Source organism: Curcuma longa, chromosome 12, assembly GCF_044706935.1.
Source record: "Curcuma longa cultivar G26 ecotype Majalengka, Jawa Barat chromosome 12, ITB_CL_G26_1.1, whole genome shotgun sequence".
NCBI lineage: Eukaryota > Viridiplantae > Streptophyta > Magnoliopsida > Zingiberales > Zingiberaceae > Curcuma > Curcuma longa.
The window spans coordinates 6,791,898-6,813,044 of NC_133872.1; the positions used below are offsets into that span (position 1 = coordinate 6,791,898).

Genomic DNA, 21,147 nt, shown 5'->3' on the forward strand with positions numbered 1-21,147 from the left:
ATTTTTCCAATCCTTATGTGAAGTAGGATATTTACCTAGGAAATTGCAACCAGGTCGGGCAGCAAAGTAAATAACACCTATCTCCCCCTCTTACTCTTAGGATAAAAAGGTAATGGAAGGTGGAGGAATCAAATGGAATCTGATAAATCTGAAAGATAATCGACGCACTATAGATCAAACGATAAGAATTGGGGGCTAGCTGAGATAATGAACATTGAAAGTAGGTAGTTAGGTCTTGGAGGAAAGATAGGATCAAGAATCTTAAACCACCCTCTAGTTGACCCTGGAAGAAAGTGGTATATCTTGGAGGAGGTGCATAAGGATGGTGTTTGGGATCTGAGAGTCTAATCTTATGATCTAAAGGGATTCCATACTGTTCTCTCAGCAATACCTCATCCCTTGACGATAATGAAGATTGTTGGGTTTCATACCAGGGATCAGATGTCGCCATTGGAAGAGATGAGAAAGAAAGATGAATAGAAGGAAGGAAGATAAGATGCACAGTAGGGAAAGAGAAAGAGGCTGAAGAAGGCGTTGGAAGAAGAAGATGAAGAAGATGCTCGTTGAGTGGCGGGATCGAGGGAAGAAAATAGAGAAGATGCAGAAAAATGAAAGAACGAAAGTCGAGATGGTTAAGACTTACTAAGCTAAAACAGGGTTGCTGGAGGTGAAGGACGGAGAAAGTACGGGATTGAGCAAACTCGTGCAAGCTAAGGTTCGCACGAAAGACGATGGAAGGGTTAGGGTTGCAGCTTAAATCACACGACCATCGGATCTTCGCTGTTGGAATCGAAATCAAGGGATGGGGTAAGTCGATAAATAATTTGAAAAGCCTAAGATAAGGAAATATCTTTGGTTAGTTTAAGGTAGTCAAAATAAAAATCAACCCTCACTGAATACTCCTTAAAGCCTATGACTTTGCCCGAGTCCAGCAAGTCGCACTTCGTCTCCTTCGACTAGACTAAATTGGGAGACTTATGATCCGGTGGGGTTATTAAATGGTTACGTGGATGTCGGGTAAAAGTGTATAAGAGAAAATGGGGTAAATATAATTATTGGTTAAAATTTGAAGGTTACTTCAGGAACTCAAATAAACCCCCAACCTCCTATTTCGGTCTCGGTATGCTTCCTAAAGCATGTACCGACCTCCCGCTTCGGTCTCGGTATGCTTCCTAAAGCATATGCTGACCTCCTACTTCGGTCTCGATATGCTTCCTAAAGCATGTGCCAACTTCCTACTTCGATCTCAGTATGCTTCCTATCCTAAAGCATGTGTCGACCTCGTACTCCGGCCTTGACATGCTTCCTATAGAATGTGCCGACCTCCAACCCCGATCTTGATTTGCTTCCTAAAGCATGTGCCGACTTCCTATTTCAGTCTCGGCACGCCTCCTGCATCACATGCCAACCTCAGGACTTGGTCTTGGCACACTTCCTGCATCACATGCTAACCTCAGGACTCGGTCTCAGCACGCTTCCTGCATCACAGGTCGACCTCATGACTCGGTCTCGACACGTTTCCTGCATCACAGGTCGATTTCATGACTTGGTCTTAGCACTCTTCCTGCATCACATGCCGACCTCAGGACTTGATCTCGCCATGCTTCCTGCATCCATGGTCAACTTTCAGCACGTGATATTTATTTAGAGATATGACCGTTCCGTCCAAATCGAAAAACAAAGAGAGAGCCAATTCTCCCAAAGAAATAGGAACGTCTTCTCAAATATATGAAAATAGACTGAGTCTTTCTAAGGGAACAGCTATGTCAAAATATTTCTCAAACGGTTGCTAATATCTCGGAAATCAACTACTATAAAAAAGGTAACCCATGCCCATGGGTATAGGTATGCACACATAAACCCTAACTTCCCAAAGCCATTAAACTCCTTCCTCATGCTGAACCCTAACTTGAGCGTCCGAGTGGCTTATCAAGATCCATCCCTGGTGCCATTCTAATCCTCTTTTTGAGTGCTTTGCAGGTCTTTTCTTCTCCTTTTACAACCTCATCTCAGGAGCGTGCACGTTGGCAATCCTTGAACCAGTGTTGGATCCATCCACGGTGTAATAGGCCGGAACATGTATCATTTTGATTTTTCTCATAATTAATATTGCTTTAATTTTTTTCATTTATAAATCTTTTATTTTTTTATTGATTAACCCTGTTATTTTATTTCGAATAAGGTTGGTGAAACCAAGGATGACGGTGAAGTAAGTATTTACATATTATAATTAATTTATATAAAATAATATTTTTTTATTTTTTGATGTAGGAAAAGAAAAAAGCTTAGATGGAGAAGAAAGTGAAGCAGAAAGTATTGTCCGAGGTCGATGCCGTGGACGATGATACTTTTTGTATCTTGTCATTTTGAGACTTCATTACTTGTTATGATACTTTGTTATATGTTTTGCCATTATCAATAGATGTTTTGAGGATAATGTTGGATGTTTTGACACTTTATTGTATGTTTTGAGAATGATGTTGGATGTATATTTCATGAATGTTAATGTTAGGATGTGTTTGTTTCATTAATATTAGTTGTTGTTATTAATATGTTGTTTGTTTTTTAATTAGGATGTGTTTGTTTGTTAGGATGTGAGTGTTTGTTAGAATATGATGTGATTGGATTGGTTGTCGTTTTTGTAAAGAATGAAATGGGATGGAATGAGTTTGGATATATGTAAACAGGATTCATATTAGAATCAAATGGAATGAAGTTGTGAGAAATTTTAATGGTTTGCGATGAATTTTACAACGAAAATAGATTCATTACAAAAGTATCGTAATTTTACTGTGCTATCAAAATATTAGTGATGAAACTGTTTTCATCATCAAATTGGCGACAAAGATTTTGTTCGTCGCCAAATATCTCCATTTTCCTGTAGCATCTGTATTGCAACGAAACCAATTTTTATCGCTAAATTAGTGACGAAAATAAATATTCATCGTCAAAATTGCGACGAAATTAAATTTCGTCACAAGTAACAAATAGTGAATTTTACGACGAAAATATTTTCATCATAAATTAGTGATAAATTTGGTGATGAAAAATATATTCATTGCAAAATTTGCAATGAATAAATATTTTTTCATTGTAGAATTTTACGATGAGCTATTACAAACAAAAAAACTTTTATCACAAAATTTGTCGCCAAATGATTTTGCGATGAATTTTTTAATTTTTATTGTAAAATTCATCGCAAATTGCCCTTATTGCTGTAGTGGTCATAAATTAATTTCTCAAGTGAATAAGAAATTAATATCTAATGAAGAGTTAGTTTGGTATGATTGGACCGAAGTTTTGGCTCGCACAGAGTTGGGTTCATGGATGAGATTATATGAACACTAACTCGAATATGCGTAAATGTGAATGCCTATGGAAATATTAAAAGTTAGAAAAAATTGATTACGAAATCAATTTTGATTTCTTAATTTTTGAGATTTATTTGTAAATTACAATGAATGAATTAATTAATTATCTGATGAATTGATTTAATTAAATATTAGTGTGCAACAACATTAATTAATTGATTAAGTAATTAATCAATTGATTAATTAATAATATGAGCAACCATATTAATTTAATAATTAATAAAATTAATAAATATATTGGTTGTATTGATTAAAAGACACACCCATAACTTTTTACCTCTTGGAAGAAATCTTGCACCTCTTGGGAGTAATCTTTTATCTTTACAAAAGAAATTTCATTTCTTCCATTCAAATCATTCAATTCTCAAATTATGAAATCTTCTCTTGAGTTCTCTTCTCTTTCTTCTCTTAAGAGTTCTAAGATTTTGAAAGTTCGACAGGACTCAAAATTTAGAGTGCTCCTATTTCAATATGTAGGTCGTTATATCTTGGGAGGTGATTGCTAATAAATCATAAGCAGCTAGGTGAGACAATAAGCAGCTAGGTGAGACAATATCGTTTTAAGAAAAGAAGGTCTAACCCTCACCTCGACCTTAATACTCTTATTCATAGAGATAAGCTTACTAAATGGGGTGTGTCGATATTTAAAGGAATAACTTGACAACCGATAAGATTAAGTCAGTGATGATAATATTAAGAAGGGTATGTTTATTACTCAAATGGTGCCTTGATATCCGAAGGGTGTGTCGAAAATATAAATGGGACAAGGTCTACATCATCATATTGAGCTCCAGCGGTACTAATCAATGACTCATTGTCAAGCTGATAAATCGGACCCAGTTGTTGGATCAACACTTCAATTCCATCCATCTAAAATTCTAATAATTTTAAGATGATATTTTTGCAGTTATAGCGATTGTGGGTCCCACTTGTATTGGGGAGAAATTGAAGAAATTCTCTATAACTGACTTCAAGCGATGATAGTAAAAGACATTGTATTATTTGAAAAAAACATACCTCATAAGGTCACTATCAAAAGATGCCCCTAGCCTAAAAGTGAACCTTAAGCAATGGAAAGTTATTCGCAAGGAAGAATATAATTTATTTGTGAAATTATGCCTTAAAAGGTTGCATGACAAAACTATTATTAGTGTTAGCCCTAGGGCCAATTATGAGATGATTGTCAAGTAAACTTTTATATTATATTTCATTAATAAAAGATAAAATTTATGATTATTATATTTACTTTAGATCTGTGCCAGATGAATAAGTATAATAATGTCCTAGGATAGTAGGTTCTAGTTTATAGCGTATCAATTAATTGAATTGATAGTGGGAGGTTGTATATATATATATATATAACACTACTGTTAACTATTCCTATTCAAGCTTTAATATACAAGGGCAATATTAATGCGTTGACACTAGCATGTAGGTCAACTGATGACTTAATATCACAAGTTATGGATATAAGATATCAAGTTGACACAAGAGTATATATTAAAGAATATGTACTAAATTGACCCGCTATGAGAATGTTTCATAGATCGTTATATGAGTGTCATAAATATTCTCATAGTGACTATTAGTATACATATACATATTTCTTATACCTGAAGTCACTACGGTTCCTTATATAAAAAATTATATATTTTAGTATTGACAAACGTGTAATAAGGTGGACTATAAAGTTGATCATTGGGTATACAATGAATTATGCGAAGGGATGTGAGTGATGTAGATAGGATATATCCCTTCCATATAATAGAAGTGATATCTATGGGCTCTTGATTAGGTAGGATTACTAAAATGCATGGTCATGCTCAAATAAGTCAATATGAGATATTGAGCTCATTTGGTTAAGTGAATCTACTTGGAGATTAAGAAACATAAAAATTGATAAAGAGATGACACGGTCTATACCTCATGGATCAATCTAGATATCGAGGTAGATCATAGAAGGACCAAGTTATACAAGATAATAGACACAAAAAGGTTAGGTCGGATCTCGACATTATCATTATTTGGATAGCAATGATGCATTGCTAGATGTCACTCATTACTTATGTATCTAAAATGTTGTTTTAATTTAGATACATTGCTAACATTATGAGAATCTATTGAGTCATACACAAAGAACATGTTGATTTGGAAATGGGTATATATTTTAGTTTAACTAAAATATGGTGGACCCTAAGATTATAGAGTTAAGCCTAATCCGAGTTAGACTTATTGAGTTAGACTCAAATGAATCGAACTATTGGATTATTGGATTGAGTCTAATCCAAATTAGGCTCATTGGATTAGACTTAACCACTAAAGAGGATTAATGCCTATTAATAGAGATTAATGGAGTATTAATGAAAAAGAGAGCAAAATGTAAAAATTTTTGTATTTATTGAATGACTCTTTGTATTCATTGTGTAATGTCCGTAAATTTTCTCATAAATATATCCAAAAGAATAATAAAAGTAAAATAAAAATATGTCATGAATGAGGTTCAATCCCTGGACCTTTAGATAGCAGAGTTAAAGGGGAGAATTGTGATAGCCACAGCACCAATAGGGGTCCAATCATAAAAAGGGAACCATTACAAATATATTATATAGACCCGAATAGATATCTTAAATCCCATTAGTATAAAAAGGGAAAAGTAGAGAGGAACGGGGTTTCTCTCGTTCTTTTCTCCTTGGGCGGCGGAAAAAGCAAGAAACTAGGGTTTCTCCTTCTTCCTTCTCCCTTGTGGTGGCTGGCCAAGAGAAGGGAACCAGGGAGTCTATTCCATAGGGTTCGGACACGCCGACAAGGGTTTTCTAAACACGCTAGAGTTTTTGGAGTCTTCAACCTTAGGGTTTCATTTGTAAGTGCAAGAACAAGGATGTAAGTAATACTCACCTGCAGTAGGAGTTGTTCTGGGATTTTCCTTTACTTTCGTAGCATGCTTTAAAGAATTGTGTTCACTCTATGCAAAAACTCTAAATTATATGTAAATCCTAGAATTGTATGCATGTAGAATGATAAGGTGTTCTATTAAGTCCTTTTAAAGGTTTATGAAAAGTTTATAAGCAAAGAAAGACCAAGGTCTTGATAGGATCCCAAATTCAAGAATTTGAGGATCAAAAGCACACCAAGTGTTTGAAGAAATGCCAAGGCATTTTACTATATGAGTACTAAAAGATAACAAGTATTTTACTTTGAAGAGGCTAGTACCCGACTTCTGAGGTTGTCGTAAAATAAATTCAGGTGACCAATTTCGAGGTTTTGGCCCTGGTAAGACTAAGGTCTTTACTCTTGTAGGACTGGTGGCTTGCTACCCCAATCTCTATTAGGGAGTGCGCTTTAGTACTACGCCTAGGCCCTAAGAGAAAGTTGATTATTTATTTTAAAGTTTTTAAGAATAAATAAGTTCTAGTAGTTATAAATTCATGAGGTATAAGCATAAGAAAGTTTCATTATTTTCATGAGTTAAATGCAGACCATTATGAATTTAGTAAGCATGTGATTCTTTGTTTCAAGAGCATGAAAGTTTTAAAAATTACATGTGTTTCTTCATGTTTTTGTGAGTTAGAAAGTACTTGCTAAGCTATCCGCTTATAGTTATATTTCCTCTTACTGCAGACAAAGGAAAAGAAAAGCTAAGCTAAAGAAGGAGGCAGCAAGGATGGGCGTTTGTGTGTGTGGCAACGGAACAGCGGATGAGTCTTGGAATTGGCTTCCTAATTGTGTTAAAACCCTTTCATGTTATTTAGTTGCTTCCGTATATGGTTTTCGCATGCTTAAGTACATTAAGGAATGTTTAACAGTTTGTGTGTAGTGAATTGTCTATCCATGCTTAGGATTTTACCTTTCAAAGGAATGTTTAACAGTTTGTGTGTAGTTGCATCATAGATTTACGTCATGTGTATAGTAATTCTATCATTGAACTATCTAGGAATGTGCTATAATGTGTGTAGGAGTATTATAGATTGTATTTAGGGTGAGGATATTAGAGTAGAAGTTCTGAAAAATGCTATTTCAGGTGCACCAGTCGACTGGTGTTGTACTAGTCGACTGGGCCACGCGAAACGAGCGAACAGAGAGTTCAGTCGAGTGATCAGTCGACTGACCAGTCGACTGATTGGTTTATGTAGCAGTCGACTGGTAGGATGAAATAAATAGAATTGTGGACTAGTGGTAAGTTATATAATGCTCTAACAAGAGGTCCATAGTTTGAACCCTGATTCATGCATATTTATTTAGATTTATTTTAAAAAAATAAAAATAATAGTTCAGGCTCTAGAATTATATATGCTAATGAACATATTGAATTAAGCTTAAGTTTTATGCACATAGATAATTTATGCATATATATTAAGATAAAGTAATGATGGATGGTAACGTCTCCCTTGCTAGAAGGAGAAGGAAGGTCTCCCTTACTAGAAGGAGAAGGGAGGTCGTTACAGTATGGTATCAGAGTAGAGAAGATAGTAATGGTCTCCCTTATTAGTTATCAGAAGGGAGGTCGTTACAGTATTATTGAGGACTACATAATATTTGGTGGCATAGAGTTGCTAAATATGCATGTTACAACCTAGGTAAAATACTTTACAACATGGTTGGAAAGGTCAAGGGGAAAGAGATGCTTTAACTCTTCTAGCCATTGATCTCCTAGTTCAGGTATTCTTGGATTAAGTCTATATAATTTCATTTATATATTCATTTTTCTTTTATGCACTTGGAACTTCTGAATTTTGCATTGTGATTGATAAGTGATTATAAAACTAACAACAGTTGCAAAACATCTGTATTATGGATGACTTTTTCTCTCTCTCTTGTGTTCTAAGTGATGATTATTGATCATTTTATGCCTAACGTTTTATATGTGCATAGACAACTTCAGAGCACTAAGAAAAGGTTGTGTTTCTAACTCTTTTAGAAATGACTTGTAATGGAGAAAAGGATATATCATTTTTTTATGAAAGCTATAATCAATGATGCCATGGTTCAACCGATGAACCATGAACACTTTGTAAACACATTCATGAAATGACTGAGGAGGTAACAATAGGTCTTCCTATACTTGGTTTGATGAACTTTGGAAATAAAGCATTCATGAACGAACATAGATGCATCCATCATGCATGCACCCTAGTTTGGTTTGATATCGAGAGTCTTGAAAATGAACTATTCTTTGATTTTTGTAAAATTTTCCATCCTTCATTCAAGGAAGTAAAAGGTGACTTCGCTCACCCCAAGTTGCCCAGTATCGTTGACCCCACAACAAGATACATGCAAGTAAATCAGGTACGCAATGGCCTCCAAGTGGGAAGCCATTCCACGACTGTTAACCTTGCGAAACGAACCTGTGCCCAAAGAAGCAAATTTGCCACCTGAGAACCAACTGATGGTGACTTGGGTTGTTGCATCTTTGATAATTATTTTTTACACCTTTCCTTTGTTTCTTCTTTTACTGACTTCTTTCCTGGTAGGGGTGATACCACAATCTCTCTTGCACTAACCCACGATGACTTTGGACATGTTGGTATTTGAAGCAAAGACTTAAGGATATAAGTAAAATCTTAATTTTTTACAAGTTGAATTGATCTATTGCTAATTCTTTTATATTAACTTTATATTTTATTTTGTTTTATGTTTAGATTAAAGATTCAGATTTAATCAAAGAATTTTCCTTGGAGAATATGCTTCAAGCATATTTTTAATTTGAAAATTGTATAAAATTTTTTGGTAATCAGACAAATTTTTAAGTTGATTGATAAATCTCTTGAGATAGTTGATTATGCAGGTGTATGATCATAAACATAGGTTGATAGTGGTTGTCTTAGTATGTATTCCCATGAGATATAGTCATTGGCTTTTTGTCCTTTTTGCAATTTCAACATTACAATTGTGATTAGAGGTATGCTCCTCTGCTTAATTTTAAGAGGTATGTTTAAACAATTTGTGTTTGAGTTATGAGTCATGCTCCCTCCGCTTGGTTCTAGTGTTATGTCCTATTAAAGCAATATTGTGCTTCCCTTTGCATAGTTATTAAGATGCCATGTTGCAACGGTTTTGGTGGTTGGGATACCAGTAGAAGCACTATTTATTTGCTACATTACCTATATAAATGCTCATGTAGTGGAATGTGAAGATTGATGATCACCTTTCTCTCTACTTTTTCAGGAAAAATTTACATCATAATATATAGAGTATACATCTACTAAAACTAGGAAACCAAATATCTACAAATTTGGAAGACAATCAATTAGTTGATTGTAATTTCCTACAAATTAGGAAGACAATCAATTAATTGATAGACAATCAATTAGTTGATTGTAATTTCCTAAATTCAGTACTACTAAAAAATTAAATAAATTTTAATCTTTTCTAAATACAGAAACTAAATCTCCTATTTCTACACTCCCCTTCAAGTTGGGTTGTATATGTTATACAAACCAAGCTTGGAATTCAAATCATTGAAACTGACTCTTGGAAGTGCCTTGGTGAAGACATCAACAATCTGCTGTCTTGTAGCAATGTAGCTAAGTTGAATGATTCTTGTGTTGACTTTTCAGAGATAAAATGATGATCAATCTCAATATGTTTCGTCCTATCATGATGCATTGGATTTTTAGCTATACTGATGGTTGTCTGGCTGTCAGTAAACATCTTCACTAGGGTTTGATCTTCAATATTGAGTTCCCTTAGCAATCTTTGTAACCACATTCCTTCACATATACCAATAGCAGGAGCTCGATATTCCAATTCTGCATTGCTGCTAGAAACCACAGCCTGTTTCTTGCTTCTTCAAGTGACAAGATTCCCCCAAACATAGGAGCAGTAACTAGTAGTTGCCTTCTATCAGTTGTTCTCCTGCCCAACTTGCATCTGTGTAAATCTCAACTATACGACTTTCACTCTTTCTGAACAGTAATCCATGACCAGGAGTCATCTTCAAGTATCTCAAAATTTTAGTCACTGCATCTAACTGATCCTTAGTTGGATTATTCATATGTGGCTGACTACACTCATTGAATAAGCAATGTCGGGTCGAGTGTGTGATAGGTAAATGAGTTTTCCAACCAGCCTTTGATACCTACCCTTGTCAACTGGTGTGCCTTCTTCACTTCGATTCAGTTTCTTTGTAGAATCCATAGGTGTATTAGCAGGTTTGCTGCCAAGAAAATCAGTTTCATTCAACAAGTCCAGGATATACTTCCTTTGTGATAACAATACCCTCCTTTGATCGAGCCACCTCCATTCTGAGAAAGTATCTCAGTGTCCCAAGGTCTTTGATTTCGAATTCAGTAGCTATTAGTTTTTTCAGCCTAAGAATTTCTTTTGAATCATCTCCAGTAAGGATGATATCATCCACATAGACTATAAGAATTGTCATTTTTCCTCTTAATCCACCTTTAACAAACAATGTGTGATCTGCTTGACATTTTGAATGCCCATTGGCTGTCAAAGTCTTAGCAAATCTCTCAAACCATGCACGAGGAGACTGCTTTAAGCCGTACAATGACTTCTTTAATTTGCACACCAAGTTTTGGTTTGACTTATTTTCTAGTCCAGGAGGTATGATCATGTAGACTTCCTCTTCGAGATCTCCATTAAAGAATGCGTTCTTGACATCAAGTTGATATAATGACCAATCTCGATTTACTGCTAAGGACAGTAACACTCGAACTGTGTTAGTTTGGCCACTGGTGCGAAGGTCACTTGATAGTCCATAGGATTGAGTGAACCCCTTAGCCACAAGTCTTGCCTTGAACCTGTCTATACTCCCATTAGCTTTGTACTTGATGGTAAAAATCCATTTACACCCATCCGGATTTTTTCCAGGTGGTAATATTGTCAAGACCCAGGTGTTGTTGTTTTCTAAGGCCCGAACCTCTTCTTCTACAACTTTCTTCCATTCTGGTCTTATGAGAGCCTCCTAAATAGATAGGGGCACTTTAACACTGTCTAGATTTGTGACAAATGCCTTGTAAGATGGAGACAACTTTCCATATGCAACATATCTTTGAATTGGATGTTCAGTGCATCTACGGATCCCTTTTCTATGAGTAATGGGCAAATCTGAATCATCAATTATAGAAGCAGGAGTATAATTAGGAGAGGAATTCATACCATCGTGAGTGTCAGATATAGTGGGGTTAGGTTCTTGTGTTTGAGAGTGGTGAGTTTGTAGAAATTCTTCGGTTTGTTGGGTTGTTCTCCTTCTGTAGACACGAAACTCAGTATTATTGGTATTAAGTTGCAATGGATTTTGGGTTTTTGTAGTGACTGGGGTTTGAAAAGATGCAAGGATAGGAATCTAAAGGAGGAGCACTAGAATCAGGTGTAATATTGGAATTTAAAGGTTGATTGAATGGAACAAAAATCGATTGAGTATCTTGAAGTAGATCCCAAATCTGATATTCCCTGAATGTTGGATTTGGGAAAGTAAGATTGACTCTCGAAGAAGGTACATCCATGGAATTGTAGACTTTTCTGATAATAGGAGAATAACATTTATAACCTTTTTGATGAGAAGAGTACCCTAAAAAAATACACTTGAGTGATTTTGGATCAAGTTTGGTACGATGACTATGATGAATGTGGACGAAGGTGGTGCACCCAAAGATCCAAATAGGAAGATCAGAGGTGAAAGCAAGAATTTGAGGATGTGTTGTGGTGAGAACAAGACGAGGTGTTTGGAATTTTAAAACATGACTTGGCATCCGGTTGATGAGATATGTGGCTGTAAGTACAGTCTTCTCCCAAAACTGTTTAAGAACATTGTTAGTGAGCATATTGGCATGGGCGACTTCAAGGAAGTGTCTATTTTTTCGTTTAGCCACTCTGTTTTGTTGTGGAGTGTCTACACAAGAACTTATATGAACAATCCATGTTTTGACAAGGACCGAGAATGGAGTTGAAATAGTCCTTTGCATTATTAGTTTTGAGAACTTAGATTTGACATCTAAACTGGGTTGAAATCATGGTATGAAAGGATTGAAAAATTGTGGTTGTTTCGGATTTTTCTTTCATGAGAAATGTCCATGTGGTTCTTGTATGATCATTGATGTTACAAACCACGAAGCCTCATTGATGTTTTTCACACGTGATAGCCCCCAAATATCACTATGAACGACTGAAAATGTATGTGACAGGGATAAACTTGAGTATACATGTCGTGTATGCTTTGCTAGTTGACAAATATCACACTAATAATAATTGAAATCCTTATTGATGAACAAATGAGGGAATAATTTTTTAATATAAGCAAAGTTTGGATGACTAAGGCGATAGTGCCACAACGTGACTTGACTCTCTACTAGGACAAACTTAGAATTGGGAACAGACATGGAATTAGAAGCAAACTTGACACTCTTTGCACTTGACTTGGAATCACAACTTGATTGATGATCTTGTCTACCTAGGAGGTTCTTTTGTTTGAGTAAATAAAGTCCTCCATGCATATCATCACTGTTAATCACCTTCCCCGAATCCACTGCCTGAAAAACACAAGAATTGGAATGAAACTTAGTAAAACAGTTGAGATCCCGAGTGATCTGACTGATAGAAAGTAGATTGCAATTCAACTTTAGAACAAAAAGAATAGATGAAAGATGTAAGTCTTCTGTAATATGTATAGATCCTGTTCCTGCTACTGGAGAAGTTGTGTCATCTATAATTTTTACTTCTGAGTGACATATGGTCTGAGGCTCCTGAATCAACAATCCACATCCTTGGCTGATTAGTTTTAACGCACAAAGCAGAAGACAGAGTACCTTGATGTGCAAAAAAGCTAGTATGTTGCTCAGCCGGAGAAGTAGATTTTTGGTTAGACCCAGGAGTCTGATTAAACATCTTTTGTAGTGCTTCAATTTGCTCCCTTGTAAACGGAATGTTTTCTGCACTCGTTTCTATTGATGAAGCAGCATTGGCACGGGAATCTTTGTCGTGACGATTGGAGGGCTTCCAATCAGTAGGTCTTCTATGCAATTTCCAATAAGTTACCTTCACGTGTCCAAGTTTTTTGCAATAATCACACCATGGACGACCTTTTCCAGGCCTATTGTTCTGTGAAGGGCTATGAGTAAATAGGGTTGAACCTTCAACTGCAGGGGTGATCGTGGCTTTGGGCAACATTAATTTCTTCTTGCTTTCCTCCCTTCGAACCTCTGCAAAAACTTCCCGAATGGTGGGAAAGGGTTTTATCCCATAACTCTCCCCCTGACTTCATCGAAGTCTGTATTTAGGCTAAGAAGAAACCTTATAGTCTATTTTTTTTCAACAATTTGCCAATAGATAGATGAATCATTAGTACACTTCCACGGATGTGTCTCATACAAATCCAATTGCAACCAGCAGCGAGTAAGCATGTTAAAATACTACGTCACATTCAGGTCTCCCTGTTTTAGATTGTGTAGCCGTGTCTCAACCTCAAATAATTCTAAGGTATTCTCTGTGCTGGAATAAGTTTCACGGGCAGCATCCCATATCTCCTTGGCTGTTTCATGAAGCAGAAAATTCTCTCCAACTTCAGTTGTTTATTCAGTTGTCATAGAGTTTATTGACCACGACATAACTAGATAATCATCAGCAATCAATTATTTGATAGACAATCAATTAGTTGATCCTAATTTTCTACAAATTAGGAAGACAATCAATTAGTTGATTGTAATTTCCTAAATTTAGTACTACCAAAAAACTAAATAAATCTTAATTTTTTCTAAATACGGAAACTAAATCTCCTATTTCTATAGAATGCATGCTTGTTTTTATAAGAGATAGCACAAATATCATACAAAGAAAAATATATACATTAGCACTTTGTATCATGTTGACTTTAAAAATGCCATTAGTCAATGATATGCTTGATGATATTCTAATGTACTTCACATACTAATTTGATTAGCTATTATGATGTTCAAGTATTCCGGGCATTCTTATATTCTTGGTTGTGGGATTGAGCTCTTCTCTCTTGTCAGATTATAATAGATATTCAAGTATTCTAGGTATTCTTTTGCTTATTATCTTCATGATCGAGGGATTGAGCTCTTCTTCCTGATCGGATTATAATCGGTATTTAGATATTTCGAGCATTCTTATTCTTAGCCATGGGATCAAACTTCTCTCTCTGGTCAGATTACAGTTTGTACTTAGGCATTTCGGACATTCTTATTCTTATTATCATCATGACTATCATGGCTGTCGGATCGAGCTTCTCTCTCGATCATGGGATCGAGCTCCTCTCCCGGTTGGAGGACTATAATTGATATTTAGGTATTCTGAGCATTCTTATTCATGGTCGTGGGATTGAGCTCCTATTCCAGTCGGATTATAATCGGTATTCAGGTATTTCAGACATTCATTTTAGTTGCAAGGCCCAACAGTTTATTTGGAATTGTTTACCTTTTTATACTTCCCATTTCACATTTGATTCTCTAATTTATTGAAGTTTCTTAAACTCGTTCTTAGATCCTTTAAAATTATTTTCGTTACTGCTCAGTGTTACACACTTTTCCTGTGGTAGTAGTCTGATCTAGCAAACATAATCAATACTTTGTTGAAAATATTTGATGATGTTAAATGATTTTTATGTGATTATGACTTGGTTGAGCTATTGATATGTTCGTGATGAATTCTATGGGTATCCTCTTCCCTTCTTTAGAGCAACTTCTTTAGCCTTCTCAATTGTTGTTTCATCTTCTAATATTTCTTTGACTAAATATCCTCTGTATATGAACTTGTTCAAGCCTTTACTTTTTTTTGAGGTGTTATATGCCAACCATCACTAAGTAATTTTGGCATTATGGGCTGTTAACCCAGTACCAAATCATACTGACACACGATATTGGCATCACAGTCATCATTTAACCCATCTCCCCTTCCCCTGCCTTGTCTTTAATACTCCAATATTTATGATTGCTTAGCTAATGAAGATGCATGTTCCAATGGCGAAATATATGTTGATCAATCATCCAATGGTGAATTTCCATCAATGCTTCTATAGTTGATGAAGAAGATTATGATAAGAACCTATGTCCTACATCTCCAATGTCTCAGGCTTAATGACTATCAAGTAGTAGCACAACCAATAGATTTGATCGACGTACAATACACCTGATCAAAATTTTACTGTCTTAGATCCTATGGACTATAACCTTTTTCTGAGATTGTTTGAAGGTTTTAAGAGAAGTGGAGCAACAGCAAACTTGAATGTTAATCAATTTACAAGCCCTCAATTGACTAGAAGACAAGACTGCTTCAAACATAGGATCATGTTCTTCAACGCACTACTGATAGGAGGCGAGGGGTAATTGAGGTATTATATAGGGTGGCATTCCCAAATAGTTAATTTAGCAAGCAGATAATTCAGATTATGATGGCATTCTCTTTACTTGTGTTATTCTAATGAATTCATTATTGTTTTATAGGATCTATATCCAAGGTTTAAAATCTCGACCCGTGCCGAGGTTTCGGTCTCAGACCGGAACGATACGGTTTCGATACCGTATCGTACCATGCCGATACAGTTTAGGTTTTTTTTATTTATATATATATGATAATTATTAGATAAATATATTTATTATGTATAATTTAAAAATAAATTGTATATTAATTTGATATGAGTTCTCAATTATTAACCATCTTAATTTGATAAATAAATTTTTTAATATATCATTAATTAAATTATTTAAATAATAATATATAATTAATTAAATTTTTTAACAGATTAAATAATTCATTAAAAATTTATAACACATGAATTAAATTATTTTTTTAAATATTTTTATTTTTTTAATAAAAAATAAATTTATATATTATAATTATATTAATTAATTAACAGTTTATTTAATTAATTATTATTCTATATAATATATATAATTAGCATTTATTATATAAGTAATTATTAATTAAAAATTATATATATTAAATAATATGTTTTATAAGAATTTAATATAACACTGATATAATTAATATAACAGTTATTATAATACATTTTATTTCAATATAACGGTTTTAATTAAAACATAATTATAACACTGATATATTTAATTAATATAACAGTTTGATTTTGTTTTTTAAATCAAACTTTTCCTCGTGAGATCGCATTCGGCGGAAATCGCGATTCGGCTTCCGCCGATTCGCGATCTCTGATTGTCGCCTCGCCGAGCCTCTGCCGCCTCCGCCGCCTACGCCGCCTCCGAGCCTCTGCCGTCGCGTCGCTGCCTCACCGCGTCGCTGCGTCGCCTCGCCGTCGCCGCGTCGCCGCCTCGCCGTGTCGCCGCCTCGCTTCCTTCTGTCTCGCGTGATCGACAGAAGGAATCGAGTCGATTCCTTCTGTGGCTGCAACCCGACGCACGCCAGTGAAGAGAGATGACGCGAACGCGGCGCGTGTTGTGCCGGTCGAGTGCCGGTGCCGATCCCAGGGCGGAACGGTAAATTTCGGCCGTATCGGACGGTTTGGCACGGTATTTTAATCCTTGTCTATATCTAGCAATAGAAATATTCATTGAATCAACCTTCGAAATTGCCCCCATAAGGCTGCACTTGTTCCTCTCCCCATTAAAAGTTTGTAGAAAAGTATTTGCTTTGTTCTTATCTAATCGAGGCGCTGCAATTGATAGTCATGATGGTAACATAGACATGATAATTCCTACAAAGTGATACTGATCCAACTCCAATGGAAAGGCAATGAACATTTTATTACTTCCTTAACACTAATGCTCAGACATGTCAAGATTTCATAACTGAACTTGGGTAAGAGCTTTTATTATTCTTTATTTTTGTTGTCTCATGTAAAGTTGCTATTTCTAAATGTATTATGTAGATGTCAGTAACATTTACAATCAAGTATTGTGTAAGAAGTCTTGATTGGAGTTCATAATCATAGTTCAAAAATGTTCAAAATCTTCCTCAGAGACCCACCTAATCAGCCATCACAAATAACATGAACATTAACATGTGTGGCTGATTGGAAGTGAATTGGTGTCTTGTGTTAATTTTCTTAATGTATTTTATAGATGCCAATAACATTGCTAATCAAATTATTTAGTGAAAACTCCATTGAAGTGCATTATAGATTCAAAAAAATTCAAGACCTTTAGACACCCGACTGACCACACATACACATGTGCCACACACAAGGGCACACAAATGCAAACACTATTCTATGGATCATTGACACTTGAATAGTGATTGTGTAGTTGTTTGTGTGTGCATTGAGATCATAAAAATTAGGAGAGCCACTTAGATTTATCAAGATCAAGAATAGTAAGTTTTGGCAACCGATTTATTAAGATCGAGCATAGGAAGTTTTGTTCATGATTTGAAATCTTATACCATATCGTTCCAAATTATATCGTTCCAAATTATTGAGATTGGAAACAATCTTCTAAAACCTATTAATTCAGAAGAATAATAATAGATAGGGAAATAAACGGCATTGTCGAAATTATTATTAAACCAAAACTTCTTCGATTAATAAACTTTTGCCCTTTTGATTAGTAGGAGCAGGAGCAAGAGTAGATGTCCTGCACTCATTGGCCTTATGACCCTGTTCACCACAACGATAACATCTAGTAGATTTAGAATTAACCTGTGGTGGCTTCTGTTGTGGTCGTGGACATGGCAGTCGCGGTCGTATTCATTGGGTTCTGATAGAGGAAGCTGGTACCGTATAAGAGGAGACGATTGAGATTTTGCGGAGGCAAGTGGCAGAATTAACCCAGCGTCTGGCGACGCAGGATTTTGAAGATCGAAGGAGCTATGACCGTGATTCTGATTTCGCATCTACCTTTGACAATCCTTACCACCACCCCGATTGGGTCGCGGATCGTCGAGGTCAAGAACGGTATGTAGACTTTGGTTGATGTTTAAAAAGCAGTAGACTTCGGTTGATGTTTAAAAAGCAGTTTGATTGATTAATAAACATTTTTCTTTTTTGGCAAAAACCTAGAATGGCGTCGTCGGTGGCTTTTCTACTCGTTTTTTCAATTTCTCGATCTTAATCCCTTCTCAATTCTCCTCCAATCTTCTGCATTCGGAATAATCGCTATTCTGTCTGGCGTTAGTTGGTATCAGAGTTCTCAAGATCCGATGGATCGTCATCATGGTTTGTGATCATGGTCATGATAGGCAGGTTTCGGCTGAGGAAGCCTCATACCGTGATCGTAGTACCCAAGACAAGATACTTGAAAATCTACAGAGACAAATCATGGAATTATTCCAGCGTCTAACGGTGCAAGATCTTGAAGATCGTGAGGTACGTGGTCAAGATCGTGATAGACAAGTTCCAGATGAGGAAGCCTCACACTGTGATTGGCAAGTGTGAGGCAAATTAAAATAACAATTATTTCCCTCTTGACTCATGACCCATTTGGTGAAGAATATGAAAACAAATTTCCCTCTTGGTGTTTACTTGGAAGGATGAAAAAGGGGTAAACATGGAGTCTTGATTTCCACACTTCACTAAGAAAGGGAGAAAATGGTGTTGACAGATTATTATCTTATAAACTTCACTTATAATTTTTTCATTATTCGTACATTTTTTAGAAATCAATGAATTTCAAGGGGTAATCGATCACTTTTCAGTTATGATTGTCATTTATGAATGGCAGCTAATATGCTCCCATCATTTACCAACTCAATTCCTTCCATTTTTTACCTATTTGAGCAGAATATATGTACTGTAGACTTGATTATCTTTCTTTTTCTTTTTTTTAGTAAATGGAAATTCTATTCATCATTTTTTTTACTCCCTTCCTATTTTGTCCCAAGCAAACAGGGTCAAAAAGATTATGTTGGCTGCTTTTGTCCTATTTGATTTGTTGTGAAGAGAAACTTTACCTTCACTTTTCTTCCTCCTTTCCCATCTATTTACCACACTTACACAGAGCCTGAAAGCTTAGGTTGTGTCATGTTTCCATATTTGATTTGGATAAAAAAATCGAGGTTTGTGTTTTAGTTCTCACGTTCATGGCTTGTTTTTTTTATTCTTTACTTTTATCTTCTGAATTAGGATATCTAGTTGCAATTTCATCTTATACTAGCTCCCTTAAGTTAAATGAAGAATATCCAATTATGAAATGACAATTATGTTATCTTTTTAATTTTGAGTATTATTTTGTGAATAAAATCCATTTAGCTTTTCTATATGTTTTGCATATTTATTTTGGAAGTGACTAAAGTCTTAGGTGACTAGATTAATAGTTATGTACCTTTCGTTTTTTATTTGTTTTCTTTTCCAAGATTTTGATGTGTTGTGTTCTTGCTTTCTTGATGTTTTCTTCCCAATGCTTTGTTCATTGCCCCTGAGTTATCTAGATTATTTGCCTGCATTGTGCTTGTTTTATTTTATTTGTTACCTCTACTATATAAGAAATGTATGTATTGTAAGTTCTATAGTTTAAAATCTCGAGTTGTTTAGTCAGATATAGGCGAAATATTTTGTTCTGCTTGCGGATTGGCACTGGCAAAGGTAAGCATCCGGAGGCATCGCTGGGCGACCACGACATGTCTAGGCATCGCTGAGCCAAAATAACATGTTTAGAGGCGTTTTTGGGTTAGCGCAATGCGTCCGAAGGTGTCGTCGGGCCAGTGTGACACGTCGTCCGAAGGTGTCGCGGACTAGTGCGATGTGTCATTTGGAGGTGTTGTTGGGCCAGTGCGACATCAATTATATTATATACATAATTCACATTAGTAAGAGAGTTAGCTTACTCCCAATGTAAAGAGTATGATACATTAACCACTTCTCAAGCCTTAACAAAAAACTTAACGACTCCCAATGATTCAATAACCATTTACCAAATAGGATTACTGCCATTTGAGAAGAGGGAGCCTGAATAGACTTCCCTGGGAACAATAAAGAGGCTATTTTAATGAACAATATTGTACTTAAGATATAATATAATAAAGGACCCAGAATATTTTTCCTTTTAAAGTTTTCTTCTTTTTCCCAGTCGATATTGTTATCGTCATCAAACTAGAGTTTATTTCTTGCAGGATTCTTTTCGAGCACTTGGTGTGGGTTATCAAATGTTGGAGAGTTTGCTTTTGGATTTTTGCAAGTGGCAACCAAATAAAGCTCTTTTGCATGCTCTTCTTGACATGCTTGTGCATGAAAAATTTGACTCGGAAGAAACCGCTGTAGTAAAGGTTTGTGAATTTTTTTTTTGGTTCACTTGAAGTTGACCACTTCAAGCATCAACAATCTTCTTTCCTTAATAAAAAAAGTGTTTATCTATTGACATTGCATAGTTATGCTTCCTTCACTCATGTTTGATGTAGAATGAAGATGTTATTATACTTTTCCTGATTGTGCTATAGAAGGTTTGCTTATGCCTCTATAATATATATGCATTATCATCGTAGCTTTACATTTAGGTAAAATTAAAAAAAAAATCTTCTTGCTAGTGCTGCAATTGTTGTAGCATCATGGCCTGGATGTCTTACATAATATGCTCAAGAATTCCATCACAAATTGAATTGCATGTTTCAGGGCAGGAGTGTTTGGTTTTCTTCTTGATTGGTTGCCTGTAGAAAGTAGAGAGGACATGATTAACAAGAATGCTCAGTTGATTCAGATTATTGGTGGACACAACATATTTGTAAAGGACATAAGGAAAATTTTAGCTCTTCTACAAACTGAGAAGAGTGAATCTTTACAAAAACACAGGTCCTTGCTTTTGACATGCATTCAATATATGCTAAAGGAAAAAGGACCTGAGGTCTTCTTTGAATTCAATGGCCATAGTTCTGAATGTTCCAATGCCACTGATCCATCCATTTTTTCTTA

General features: G+C 35.5%; 1 protein-coding gene across 1 annotated transcript in view; it reads left to right on the forward strand.

The window, feature by feature from the left end:
• LOC141843151 (uncharacterized) overlaps positions 1-21,147 on the forward strand; it is a 105,672-nt gene that overhangs the window by 30,089 nt on the left and 54,436 nt on the right. Inside the window, exons 8-9 of the mRNA XM_074731185.1 lie at positions 7,946-8,027; positions 20,355-20,507. The gene's annotated coding sequence lies outside the window, so the exon portion shown is untranslated. The remainder of the gene's footprint in view (positions 1-7,945; positions 8,028-20,354; positions 20,508-21,147) is intronic.